Below are 12,925 nucleotides of genomic sequence, written 5' to 3'. Positions count from 1 at the left end.
TGGTTAGCACTGGTAACACATGCTATAAATATGCGATTGGGATAGCTTCTGTTTGAGATTTCCAGACACATCAATGTTTTCCTAATAGAACTGACTGGATTCCTGGGAATTCTGTCTAATTTTGCAGGGAAATACTAGACAAGTTTTAGAAAAATAAACTTGCTCTGTTTCTTTAATTTGTATGAGTTTTACATTTTAGCAATCATAGGAATGCAGTTTGTATTTGCTTTTAATCTAGTTTATATTTTGATGAAGTTCTGTCTTTTAAACAGTAACTGGTTGAAGTAATTTTCTTGTAAATCCTTAATTTGTCAGGCACTCAGCTGCTTTTAATAGTGTTGCTACTCCAAATGAGACACAAAAAGCAGCTTTTTAATGCTTTGTGTTTCCCAAGTTGCCTTTTAGAGCGTTTCTGCAGGAGGATCTATAAACAAGGTCTCATCTGGAACTAGAAAAGGAAAGTTAACACTGGTATTTTGGTGCAATCCTAAAGCAATCTGCATTTTTAACCATTAGGAACCATGCAGAAATACAATGTCAACTTTGATAATTTTTATTCCTAGTGTCTTTCTTCTGGGTGCTTTGCAATTGCACTTTGGAGTGAAAGTTATCACCAGAGTAACATGGTGCATCAGAGGTATCACAAAACGTCTGTGTGAGTTTGTTCATTTGTAACTGACATGGATGAAAAGAATGAAAACAAAAATTATGGCTTTATGCCATACTTGTCTATGGAGAGGTGCAATGAGATATTTAAGGTCAGCTGTTTTATGAAGCCTTAATGTATTCATAGTGGCAGCTGCAGTTTTCTTAGAATAGAATAGCAAGAATATAAGAGCAGCAGTGCTGTATGTTTTGAAGAAGAAAGTTTTTAGCATCTTCCCATCCATGACCAAATTGTAGATGATAATAAATTGCATAGAAAATGTCAGGAAATTGCATGGTAGATGTTCTGGCAAGGACTCAAATCAGATACTAGTAAAAGGTGGCTCTGGTTTAGGATATCACAGTCATTCAACATGGCTGCATCAAATCCAGTTTGCATCAGGTCCTGTGTATTACCACAAAGACATTGTTTGAAAACCCTCTGAACCATAGACAGTTGAGCAGTTGAGATTTTTCTTACGTTATTGTACTGATATTTCTGCTTGGTCTTCCATATCCTGAGATATTTTTCTCCATCAAGCCATTCTAGCACTAGTTCTTGTAACACTTCTGGTTTTCACTTTGAAGCTGCAGTCATTACAAGATACACAAGGACATAGGGTTATTAGTCTTGAAGAACTTTATAAATGTCAAGAAAACAGAATATGGTACGGTAGACGTGTATATCAGCCATAGCTGACGGTAAAGATAGAATTCCCTAGGCTTTGCTTGTTGTACTGAATTACAGGTTCGAAGAATGCTGAGGAATGGTAGTGAGTAAAAGGGGGAGGTGAATCCTGGATTTACAGAAACGTTGATTCTTATATGTCTCTTGTAGTAGCCAGCTGGTAATCACAAACACTGGGTGTGCATTATGCCAGGCTTACATTTCAGCTAAAGCACCTATAAAAATGTATTGGTACAATTGTAGGAGGATACATTTTAGTTGCTGTTTTTCTATTGTGCTGTTCTTCATAACTCAGAAATATTTGGTGATATAATTATTTCAGCCACCAGGTGGATGTGCAGCCATCTGTCCATTCTGCCATCAGCCAGGCTGCTGCTACAGTGCTGCCAGAAAGAGATATTTTTCAATGAGCAACCAATGCCTTTCCTCTTTCAAACTGTCCAATCTGTTTCAGAAATCAGTTCTTTTTCCTCAGACTATTTTGTGAACATACAGCAGATATTTCCCATTGCCAAGTGAGCTTGTTGGGAAGGGCAAAGCTACTCCATTGCAGACTGTACTTTTGCTTTGATCTTAAGCAGAAATCTGCTTTTATCGGGTTCAGTAAGCTTTCTTTTTCCACTATGCTGGTCTGCAGTATTTAGAAAAAAATACAGAGAATAAAAGCTAGGTATCATGGGATTTTCTCTTTCTTTCTGATAAGCCACCTTCCCAGTAGCATTTTCCAGGAGTGGAATCTAGATAGCTGCTGTCGTTTAGCTATGTTGACATATTCAGCAGCTGCACTTGATTTCGGGTAGTAAAAGTCTGAAACCTGCTTGAATGTCACTTACACTGAGTTCAGGTTTGATCAGCTTTACTACTTCTTTTGGATGTTTCAGATGCTTAAGATAGTAATGAAACACAAGATGCCATGCAGTAACACCAGTTAATTATTATCTTAGCCATATGGGGAGGTAGAACATCTGTTAACTGCATTTCAGCTCTATATTAACGTTCACTATGACACAGCTTATGCAGCGCTCTATCCTAGTCTCTTGTATAGCCCCTACATAGCATTGGTTAAAGCTCTGAATTTACATTTCATAAAGGAAAGTGTGATCTGATTTCATTTTAATATAAAACAAAGCAACTTTAAAAAACTTTTCCTACATAATGAAAATTAATACTTTTTCAGTTTTAGCATTTGATTTCAGGATTTTGAAAAGGTATTTCAGATTATACCCTGCAACTATTTTTAGTATATCCTGAAATAATGGAGGGAGAGAGAGAGAGAGAGAGAAAAGAATAATAATCTAAAATAGCAAACATATAAATTCAAGTCTAAACAACAATTGAGAATGTATATATTTTTAATAATTTTTTTTATCAGACTCTTTGTTTTTCTAAAAAGAAGTTTTGTCGGCAGAAATTAACTCATTTCATACTGAAGTAACAAATGGGCTGTTAATGGAATTGCCCGAATCAAAGGTTTGCTGTTTTGAATCCTGATGCCATTCCAAGTGAACTTTTTAGAGCAAATGTGGCTTACTATGTTGCTGTCCTGTGCTCTATAGCATGACAGTAGACCACCTACTTAAATAAAATGCTCTTTGAGTACTTCAGAAGAACTCTCAAGATTGATTTTGCTTTATGTCTTATAAATAACATATAAAAGTGCCGCTGCTATGTTACATGTCAACAAAACATCAAAAATAGAGGTGTGCCTTTTTGTTTTTAATATTGCCTTGACGTGAAAATCACATACTACCTTTCCTTGTGACAATGGCAGACCTTGGTGTCTGCCATCAAGGCCACTATTTCTTTGGGTTCAGCCTGTAACTTAAAAGGCAGAAGTCACTTAGAAGAGAACTAGTGTGGTGGACCTATGTTGCCCAGCTGTCCAGTCTAGGAACTGGATTTTGGAGCAGGTTGGGGCAAGAAATCTCTGTAACAATGAGCTTTGCTGGAACCAGCTTGATGAATGAGGTGTAGATTTACTAGCCTTCAAGTTTGCCTCAGCCTCCAGACATAGCAAATCCAGGGGCAGTTAAAGCTTTTTCTGCCTCCATCTGCCTGAGCTGTATCTTCTGGGGTAAAAAACTGTACCACAGGGAAAAATGCTGGCTGGATGGCTAGGCCCAAAGAGTTGTGGTGAATGGAGTTAAATCCAGTTGGTGGCTGGTCACAAGTGGTGTTCCCCAGGGCTCAGTATTGGGGCCACTTCTGTTTAATATCTTTATCAGTGATCTGGACAAGGCGATTGAGTGTACCCTCAGTATGTTCGTGGGTGACACCAAGTTGGGTGGAAGTGTTGATCTGCTTGAGGGTAAGAAGGCTCTACAGAGGGATCTGGACAGGCTGCATCGGTGGGCCGAGGCCAATTGTATGAGGTTCAACAAGGCTAAGTGCCAGGTCCTGCACTTGGGTCACAAGAACCCCATGCAATGCTACAGGCTTGGGGAAGAGTGGCTGGAAAGTTGCCCGGCAGAAAAAGACCTGGGGGTGCTGGTTGACAGCCGGCTGAATATGAGCCAGCAGTGTGCCCAGGAGGGCAAGAAGGCCGACAGCATCCTGGCTTGTGTCAGAAATAGTGTGGCCAGCAGGACTAGCAAAGTGATTGTTCCCCTGTGCTTGGCACTGGTGAGGCCACACCTCGAGTACTCTGTTCAGTTTTGGGCCCCTCGCTACAAGAAAGCCATTGAGGTGCTGGAGTGTTTCCAAAGGAGGATAACAAAGCTAGTTAAGGGTCTAGAGCACAAGTCTCATGAGGAGCGGCTGAGAGAACTGGGGTTGTTCAGTCTGGAGAAAAGGAGGCTGAGGGGAGGGAGACCTTATCGCCCTCTACAACTACCTGAAAGGAGGTTGTGGCGAGGTGGGTGTCAGCCTCTTCTCCCAAGTAACAAGTGATAGGACAAGAGGAAATGGCCTCAAGTTGCACCAGGGGAGGTTTAGATTGGGTATTAGGAAATATTTCTTCACCAAAAGGGTTGTCAAGCGTTGGAACAGGCTGCCCAGGGAAGTGGTGGAGTCACCATCCCTGGAGGTATTTAAAAGACATGTAGATGTGGTGCTTAGGGACATGGTTTAGTGGTGGACTTTGCTGTGTTAGGTTGGACTTGATGATCTTAAAGGTCTTTTCCAACCTAAATGATTCTATGATTCCATAGCTATGTGAAAAATGATGGAGGCTGTGCTAGCTAGGTGTTAAATGTGATGTCTGATAATTTACATGGACTCGTGCTATCACTTGCTTTTCTTGCAGGTTATCTTCCATTTTCTCATGAACTTTAGTTAAGCCATTCAGAAAAGCTAATGTATGGTTCTTTCCACAACTCTTGCTGGCTATGAATCTTATTTGTATTATAGGCAGTTATAATTTTATCATTTTGTGCTAAAAGCTGCAGTCTGTCCTTGTTTTATAACTTTGTATTTTGCATACTAATGATATTTTATATCACAAAATAGTAATATCCTCTTCTGCACCTTTTTATTATCTGTGTGTGTTACATAATATTATGTTTTCAAGTGTTCTCAGTAGACATTCTTGTATACAGTCATTGGATGTCACAGAAGCATATGGGCTTGCTGGTAAGGTAAGGTGTTGCTGGGAGAAAACAGGTTGTTTGTAGTTTGCCAGTAGAATGCACAGAAGAGAAAATAAAGCAAGTGGGAGCCGCTGAGGTGATTTTTTCAGGAGTAGGAGGGCAAAGTTTATTTGATCTTGTGTTAACTATTAGGTGTACAGAGCTGCTTCTCGGGCAAACAAACTACATCAGATTGTGCTTTTGGCTTTAGGTAGGTACTCATTTCTGCAGTACAGACTTAAAAATAACTGCTGACAATTTTAGGTAAAATAGAAAAGTGTGAATGAGATTAAAAGATTACTGAACGGAAGAACAATTTACATTTGAATTTTTGCTTTGAATTGTACAAAATGGTAAAGTTTATTCAACTTCCTGTCTTCTAACCACGTACATATAGGCTATATAGTAATGCCTCAAACATGGATATAAATAAGAATCTCCTCTAGTGCAGTAAAGACACTGAACAGATGGAAATTTCATTGAAACTGATACTGTGAATGTTTGGCAATGATGCAGGACACACAGACCCCAACATGACACACGGACCCCAACACAACATTCTGTTAACTTACTGCATCAGCAGACATGCTTTATCTAGGGTTTCTTTACAATCTACCATATAATGTAATTTTTAAAGTATGGACACTTGCTCCTTCAGAAATATTTGCTTTTAATCCCACAATCCAGAAGATCAGATTATTTTTCTCAGAGAGACTGAAGTGCTCATAAATGCTTTGCAGACCAGCCTAACATTTCATATACCACATGCAATGGGAAAGGACATGCAGCAAATTACTAGGCTGCTGCTGTGAGCTTAGGTACCCAGCAAGCACTTGTTCTCTCTGTTTGGTGTGTGTGAACATGCAAGCAGAAGCATGTGGTGCTGCTGTATCCATAGCATGGAAAAGGAGACGAGCAGCTGCTGACAGTATTTTGCTGTTCAGTTGACATTTAGGAGTTACCCCTATTACCTGGATCCTACTGTTGACGTTGATGAGCCAGAATTAGTGCACAATTGTTCATTGCTGGTTGTGGTCTAATATGCATAGTTCTGTTCACAATGATGTTTCCAAGTGCATATCCCTCTAAATGGCAAAACATAAAAGCAGGGGGAAAAAAAAATTCAGCCTTTTCATGGAATGAATTGTCTCCATGCCAGTTCTCTTCTTTGGGATCAAGTTAATCAAAACACTAGTCCCAAACATGCTCTTTATTTATTTATTTAGAGCAGCCTTTCTACATTCACACAAGCCCCTGAAAAAACGTTTCCTAATTCAAGCACAAGTGAAGTTTGCAGCTAATATTTACCACCTGAAATACATATAAGAGGATATAGGTTATAAATCTTTTATGCACTTTTTGACAGGCCATTATACTAACACCCACAGGCTCCATAGAATCACTGTTAAAAACATTTAGAAGTAATGAATACTTACTGCTTAATACATCTGGTAAAGAACATTATGATGAGAAGGTAAATTAGAAGAAGAAATGGAACAAACAGTAACTGGTCATGAACTCTGAAAGGAGAGAAAAGAATTGGTGCAACAAGTAGGTGAGGTGATGTTAGTGAAGAAAAAGACTTAACAGACAGTGAAAGGGAATTATTTGGTCATTATTTGACAGATAAGAAGGATATATGGAGGGTAGAAGGATGAAGACAGAGTAAAAGACTTCAGTTTATTTGAAGCTATGAAGTTGCATGGTAGTTTACCTGTGAAACTGTCTGGTTTTCATTTCATGATTAACTTTTTGTAGCTAGCGCATCTGCTTTTGTCCATTGACATCTTTCTTTTGAATCTTGCTCTAAATTCTTATTTTATGTGGACTTTTTTCAATGCAATGCCATCAGCTTCAGTGTGCTGATGTACCCAGTTGCATTGTGGGTGCTTCATCTCATGGAAATTTTTCAGATCTTTGTTTGTTTAAACTGTACTAGGCTGAAATTCTTTGTGTAAAATACAATCCAGCATTCCCTGAAACTGGTGGATTAGACCCACACTGCAGACAATGAAGAAAAAAAAAGAAAATAAAAGATGTATGGTGTATGGAAGGATGTATGGAAAAGACGTAGGAGAGGAAATGAATGCCCTTAGCACCCAGTGTTGACAGGAGCCTGACTACAGAAAATTATAATAACCTATAGTTTACATTTAGACAGGGAAACAGTTGTATATATGTATAAATGGCTATTTTACAGGTATTTGTTGTCTATCTATATCAAATGAAATGAAGTTATAAAATGTCATCAGCCTATTTTCCCTCCTGTACTTCCAGGTTATTGCAGATGACTGCAGGGCATTTCCTTTGAATGGTAACTTCCATCTGTATATCAGGTTACCAACACATACAAGCCACATAAAATATACAGGGTCTTGATTACTTTTATCAATTTCAAGATCTTGCCCACAACAGTGCGCATTTATTTAAGACTGTAAAACCTACAGTCCCTCAAAATCTTTCAAGAATACTGTAAGCCTACCTCCTAATTAGCTTATTGTTTCTAATTGCAATGCGAGCTTTTATTTTTACTTGATGTTACAGAACACTAGCTTTTCAGTAAATAATACTGTTGACTGATTTCAAAGTTTGAGGACCTGGCCTAGACCCAGCCTTATTTTCCTCTTTAAGAACAGGTCATAGAAATAGGGCACATCAGACTGGGCTCCCAGGAGGGAGAGGGAAAATGTGTCATTACTTTTTTGGGGGAATGTGAGCAGTGCCACTTGGCTCATTGAGTTCATTTCTGTAGAATCAGGCACAGTAGCAGGTGACCTCCCTCCAAGTTGTAAATTCAGCCTTAATTACTTTTCAAGAGCAGACAAGGATCTGCATTTGAAAGTAGTCATCTGATGTTTTGCTTCCTGACACTGCAACCAACTCTGCTATATAAGAAATCTTGGAGGAGATGTAACTTGTTGGTATTCAATGTTTGACTTTTTCTGAAAGAAGGACGTATCTGAATCACCCCAAACTTGTCATTTCAGTCTCTTACAAGTGGGACCACAGAAACTGAGACAAAATTCTCCAGATTCCTTTCCTTCCCCCAGCCTTATCCAGGTATTCTCAAAATTTTGAACAGGCTCCAGTGCCTATACTGTAAAGACAAAGAGGCATATGTAGTGAATAATTATTTTTTGGTAGCGATATTACAATATATATAATGCTTAGGAAATAAGTTATATTAACATGGCTACTAAGCATTTTGATGCATACATGACTCAGAAGCGACCAATTCAGAGTTGGGATTTTTGTTTTGTTGTTAATTTAACTTAAGGCGTTGAACTGATAGCATGCACACTTTGATTCCTGGCATTCAGAGAGATGTGTTGAGGACACGCGGGAGAGAAAGGTGGAAGGAGATATAAATCACCTATTGTTTCTCTTCCCAAGCAGCGGAGTTGGCATGTAAAACAAAGTAAATGGTTATGTCTGTAAATCTAAACTAGGGTTTCTGCAAAAATAATTACATTTAAATTGATTAAAAAATATCTACTCTGCTGAAAGTCAATACAAATATTTTAAAAAGGGAAGGAAGGAGAATACTGTGCTCTGGGGTCCTTATGTCTACGTTTTATTTGAGCTAGAGTAATTACACAGAAGATGCAAATGCTGTCGATAACACATTATGAAAATCCACCCTTGAGTTTGCAAATTTGTGCATGAACCCTGGGGCATCAACTTGAAAAGGTTTAGCCCACAATGACAACACTGAACAAATGATAAATGATAACAATGATATTGAGCTGTGTTTGGGTTGGATATAGAAATCTGGCCCGAGAACCAAAAATGTGTGTAAAAGGAATAGCCATTAAAAATCACTGATTAACACCTATATTGTGAACCGTTCTGTCATATTCCAGAAAACAAAAATCAATAACATTTTAGAGAAAATAATGCTCAGAGAGCTGCCAGCATCATTTTACTTGTTAGGTGACTAAATGAAAGTGATTGCAGAATCATTTAATGTGAATCTGGCATAACAGCCACTGTCATTTGTGGGGCTCCATTGACTGCATTGAAGTTACTTGAGATTACACTGGGATAAATTAATTCTTAATTTGGCCATTGTAATCTGATTTGATTCTTAAAAGATCAAATATTTTATACTGTTTGCAAGATGAAAGACTTGTATTTTCTTGGCTTAGACAAAGCAGTTACATCTGGTGAGGCACGCATTTGAACCAGGATTTCTATTGTATCCTTCACCTATTCTGACTTCTCTAGTTTTACTTTTTAATTCCGGAGATTGGTGACAATTTTTACTACCAAAAAGCCCCAAAACTGCAGTGTGGTGTCCTGCATACATAAGCTACTACATGTGCTAAGCATTTTGCCAAAGTTCTTGGCAAATGTACCCTGGTTTAATCCTTGGATTTAGAGAGGTTAGCATTGCTTCTGATTGCAGTAAGGAAGGAAAAAAGCAAGTTACGTAGCGGGGAGGAGGAGGTTAGAAATGCAAGTAGGGTTATAAATACAAGAGGGGGGTTCTTTGATTCGGACTCATACTGTATTTATTGGTGCCACATAGACTGCTCCTTGAATACCTTTATTTTGAACAAGTAGTGATTTCCAGACTAAGGGTGAGGAATTTTTTAATAAACCTGTCAGTATGTTGACACTACAACTGGAAAGTCTAACACTAGTATGGGTACACATAGCATTAAACCAGCTCTGGCCCTAGACCTGTGTACAGACTTCATCATGTGTTGAATGAATCTGTTGAGGTCAATGCCCTTGAGCAAATATTTGCACTGAAATGTACATTTCTGCTTTTCCCAACATCTTCTAAAAGGAGACATGGAGAAGAATGGGAGGAGGAACAACAGAGGACTCTAATCGTCTGAATAATATTGTTGTTGTTTAACCCCAGCCAGCAACTAGGCACCATGCAGCTGCTCACTCCCTCCCCCCGCACCCAGTGGGATGGGGGAGAAAATCGGGAAAAGAAGTAAAACTTGTGGGTTGAGATAAGAACGGTTTAATAGAACAGAACAGAAGAAACTAGTAATGATAATGATAACACTAATAAAATGACAACAGTAATAATGAAAGGATTGGAATGTACAAATGATGCACAGTGCAATTGCTTACCATCTGCTGATTGACACCCAGTTAGTCCCTGAGCGGCGATCCCTCCGCCCCCACACCCCCTAGTTTCTATACTAGATGTGACATCACATGGTATGGAATACACCATTGGCCATTTGGGTCAGCTGCCCTGGCTGTGTCCTGTGCCAACTTCTTGTGCCCCTCCAGCTTTCTTGCTGGCTGGGCGTGAGAAGCTGAAACATCCTTGACTTTAGACTAAACGTTACTTAGCAACAACTGAAACCATCAGTGTTATCAACATTCTTTGCATACTGAACTCAAAACATAGCACTGTACCAGCTACTAGGAAGACAATTAACTCTATCCCAGCTGAAAACCAGGACAAATATTCCACAGTGATGACTATGGAAACAAGCTATGAGATGGGGTTTTCATTTTTATAGCAGTCATCATGCTCTCAGCCTTGTCTCTTCTTTGCTGCACCAACCCTTTGACTATGGCGTAGATGCTTTAATGCAAGCCAGTCTTTCGAATGAAATGGGATTTGTAATACTCAGTGGTAGACATTTCACTATGACTAATTCATAACAGTGTCTGGGTTCTGATGGGGTCTCTCAGACTTTTGTGACTGAGTGACAAGCAAAGCCAGTATGAGAAGTATAGGTTTGCAACAATGCAAATGCACACACTGAATAACTGTATAGAATTAATTTGGGTTCCTGTTCAAACAATTAATGATGACGAAAATATCATTGAGCTAACCAGTTTCTTGAGTTCACACAGTTTTATCCAAAATTCCTTTAAAAAGCTGTTTCCTTTGACTTCATTGGACTTTGAATCAGACCTTCTTTGATACTGAATTACCTACTTATATTCTGAGAGTTGAGGATTTCCACATGATCTCTCAGTACTCCTTATGGTTTCATTCTTACAGCTGGAATGGTTGCTGTTGATTTAGCACAGCCAAATTATCATGAATCATGAGACAAATCCAGATGCATAAGAGTGGAATCATGTTTTTACAAGAGCAAAATCCTACCCTCCTACTTGACCAATGTAACGTAACTCAGACAAGAGGAATAAACATTTTGTACTTTGGGATTTTAATGGTAGACGTTTCTTTCTGATTTGCTTTTGTAATTGCTAAATTCCATCAGATAGAAATGACAAATAGTTTTGTTTTCCAGCTCAAAATTTCTTCACTGTTTCTAATTTAAAAACCTGAGTACTTTAGGCATGAAAGACAATTAAGACTCCTTTCTTTAAAATGTAGTGACATGTTTAAAATCTTCAAGAAAGTTGAAAATAGAAATAGTGCAGCTGACTTCAACAAACATAACCCAAAAGAAATAGAATAAAAACCTGATAGCTTAATAATTATTACGGCTTAGTAGATACCTGTGCTACAGTAACACCTAGAAGTCTCGATAAGGCTCATGGACTCGTGCAAATATAAGACAGATGCTGCTCATTCTTGTTCAGAATCTAAGGACTTAACTGCAAAGGGATCTTTACACCAAAGTTTCTGTGCCTTTGCAGAGTCCCTGCCTATGCACAGAGTTCCTCTGGTGGAAATCCAGTTGCAGGGTCAGAGTTTCACGGCTCACAAGCAAACCCAAGTGCAAATGTAAGGCTTGACACAGACAAATCAAATGCAGATAACTCTGGCGAGTTCAGCAATGCTAATAAGCAATGCCAAAATACTGGCCGTGTGATGTGTCTATATATTATAGCTACATGAATGGGCAATTAGTCTCTGTCCAATGCTTCAGATGCTGCTGCTGCTTATCTTACTGTACTTCAGTGCTCATTCTCTCATATTTATTGTGTCTCACTGCATAATGTTGTATGTATTTTATTTAATTTTTCTATACCATAAATGCCAGAACTAGACATTTATTTCATGGGTGTTTGCTTTTGCAGGCAACCTAGACTTGAAGACCTACAACTTTCTCTCAAACCTATGTTCCTACAGGTTTTTTTCTTGTTTGTTTTTTCTTTTTTTTTTTCCCCTCCATCCCAATCTAAGGTTTTAAACTGGCAGATTTCTTGCAAGTGTCACAGGAGGAGTGGGTAGTGAAAAGAAGGGTTTAGAGGCTAAGTCAGAAGCTTCTGCCCCGCTCACATGTTTTTTACCTCCTTATATTTTAATGATTGTTTTAAGTGAAAGGAGCTATTCATTTTAGATTTTTCATAAAAAAGGAAAATTTATTTGCAGAAAAGGTTGCACTGAGTTTCTGCTACTTTAAACTTTTGTCATGTGCCATATCTTTCTGCAGTGCCAGTTAAAAACTGCTGCTGTTTTCTGTATAGCGGGTTACAGTGACTTCTTCAGCAGGATTCAGAACTCTGAATTAGGTAAACTCCCTAAGGCTTTTCAGTGTTAGCTGATGATCTGCCATGATTAGTTCTGCATTAAGTTGAGTAATGGTTTGAAAAAGCATGGCACTAAGTTCCTAAATGGTGAGGAAGTAAGACAACTTAGAATGTGGGGTTCAGTGGCAGGAAGCCACTGTGTGGCCAGTACGCCAGGATTTTTTTTTTAAACTTTTATACCAATGCAGCCTACATTATACCTGTGTTGAAAGGTAAGCCTCTGAACTGCAGAAGAGAAACTAAATGATCAGAGGTCTGAGAAGACCCTGTAAACATAGCAAGCCTCATAGCTATTTCTTCTTGTTTATTATGTATATGTTATGTACATAGTGGTATAATGAACCTTTTTTAGCTCACCACTGTGCTGCAAGGATCAAAGAATTATGCTACTCCAGTGCTTTGAAGATGTAATGTGCTATAGACATTGTGATGTGGAGTTCATCTGCTTTCATATATGGCAGTGTGCTCCTATCAGGTAGTGTGCCCTCTGTGAGTTCGGACTGTCTTGATTTGTGTGAAGCTGTCAGTGTCACAGACAGTACAGATTTTCTTTGGTATTTTTGTTTCTAGGGTTTATCTAGAACAAGTCTAGGGATGC

This window comes from Haliaeetus albicilla, chromosome 8 (assembly GCF_947461875.1).
Source record: "Haliaeetus albicilla chromosome 8, bHalAlb1.1, whole genome shotgun sequence".
Taxonomy (NCBI): Eukaryota; Metazoa; Chordata; class Aves; order Accipitriformes; family Accipitridae; genus Haliaeetus; species Haliaeetus albicilla.
Note: the sequence above shows the minus strand (reverse complement) of the source record.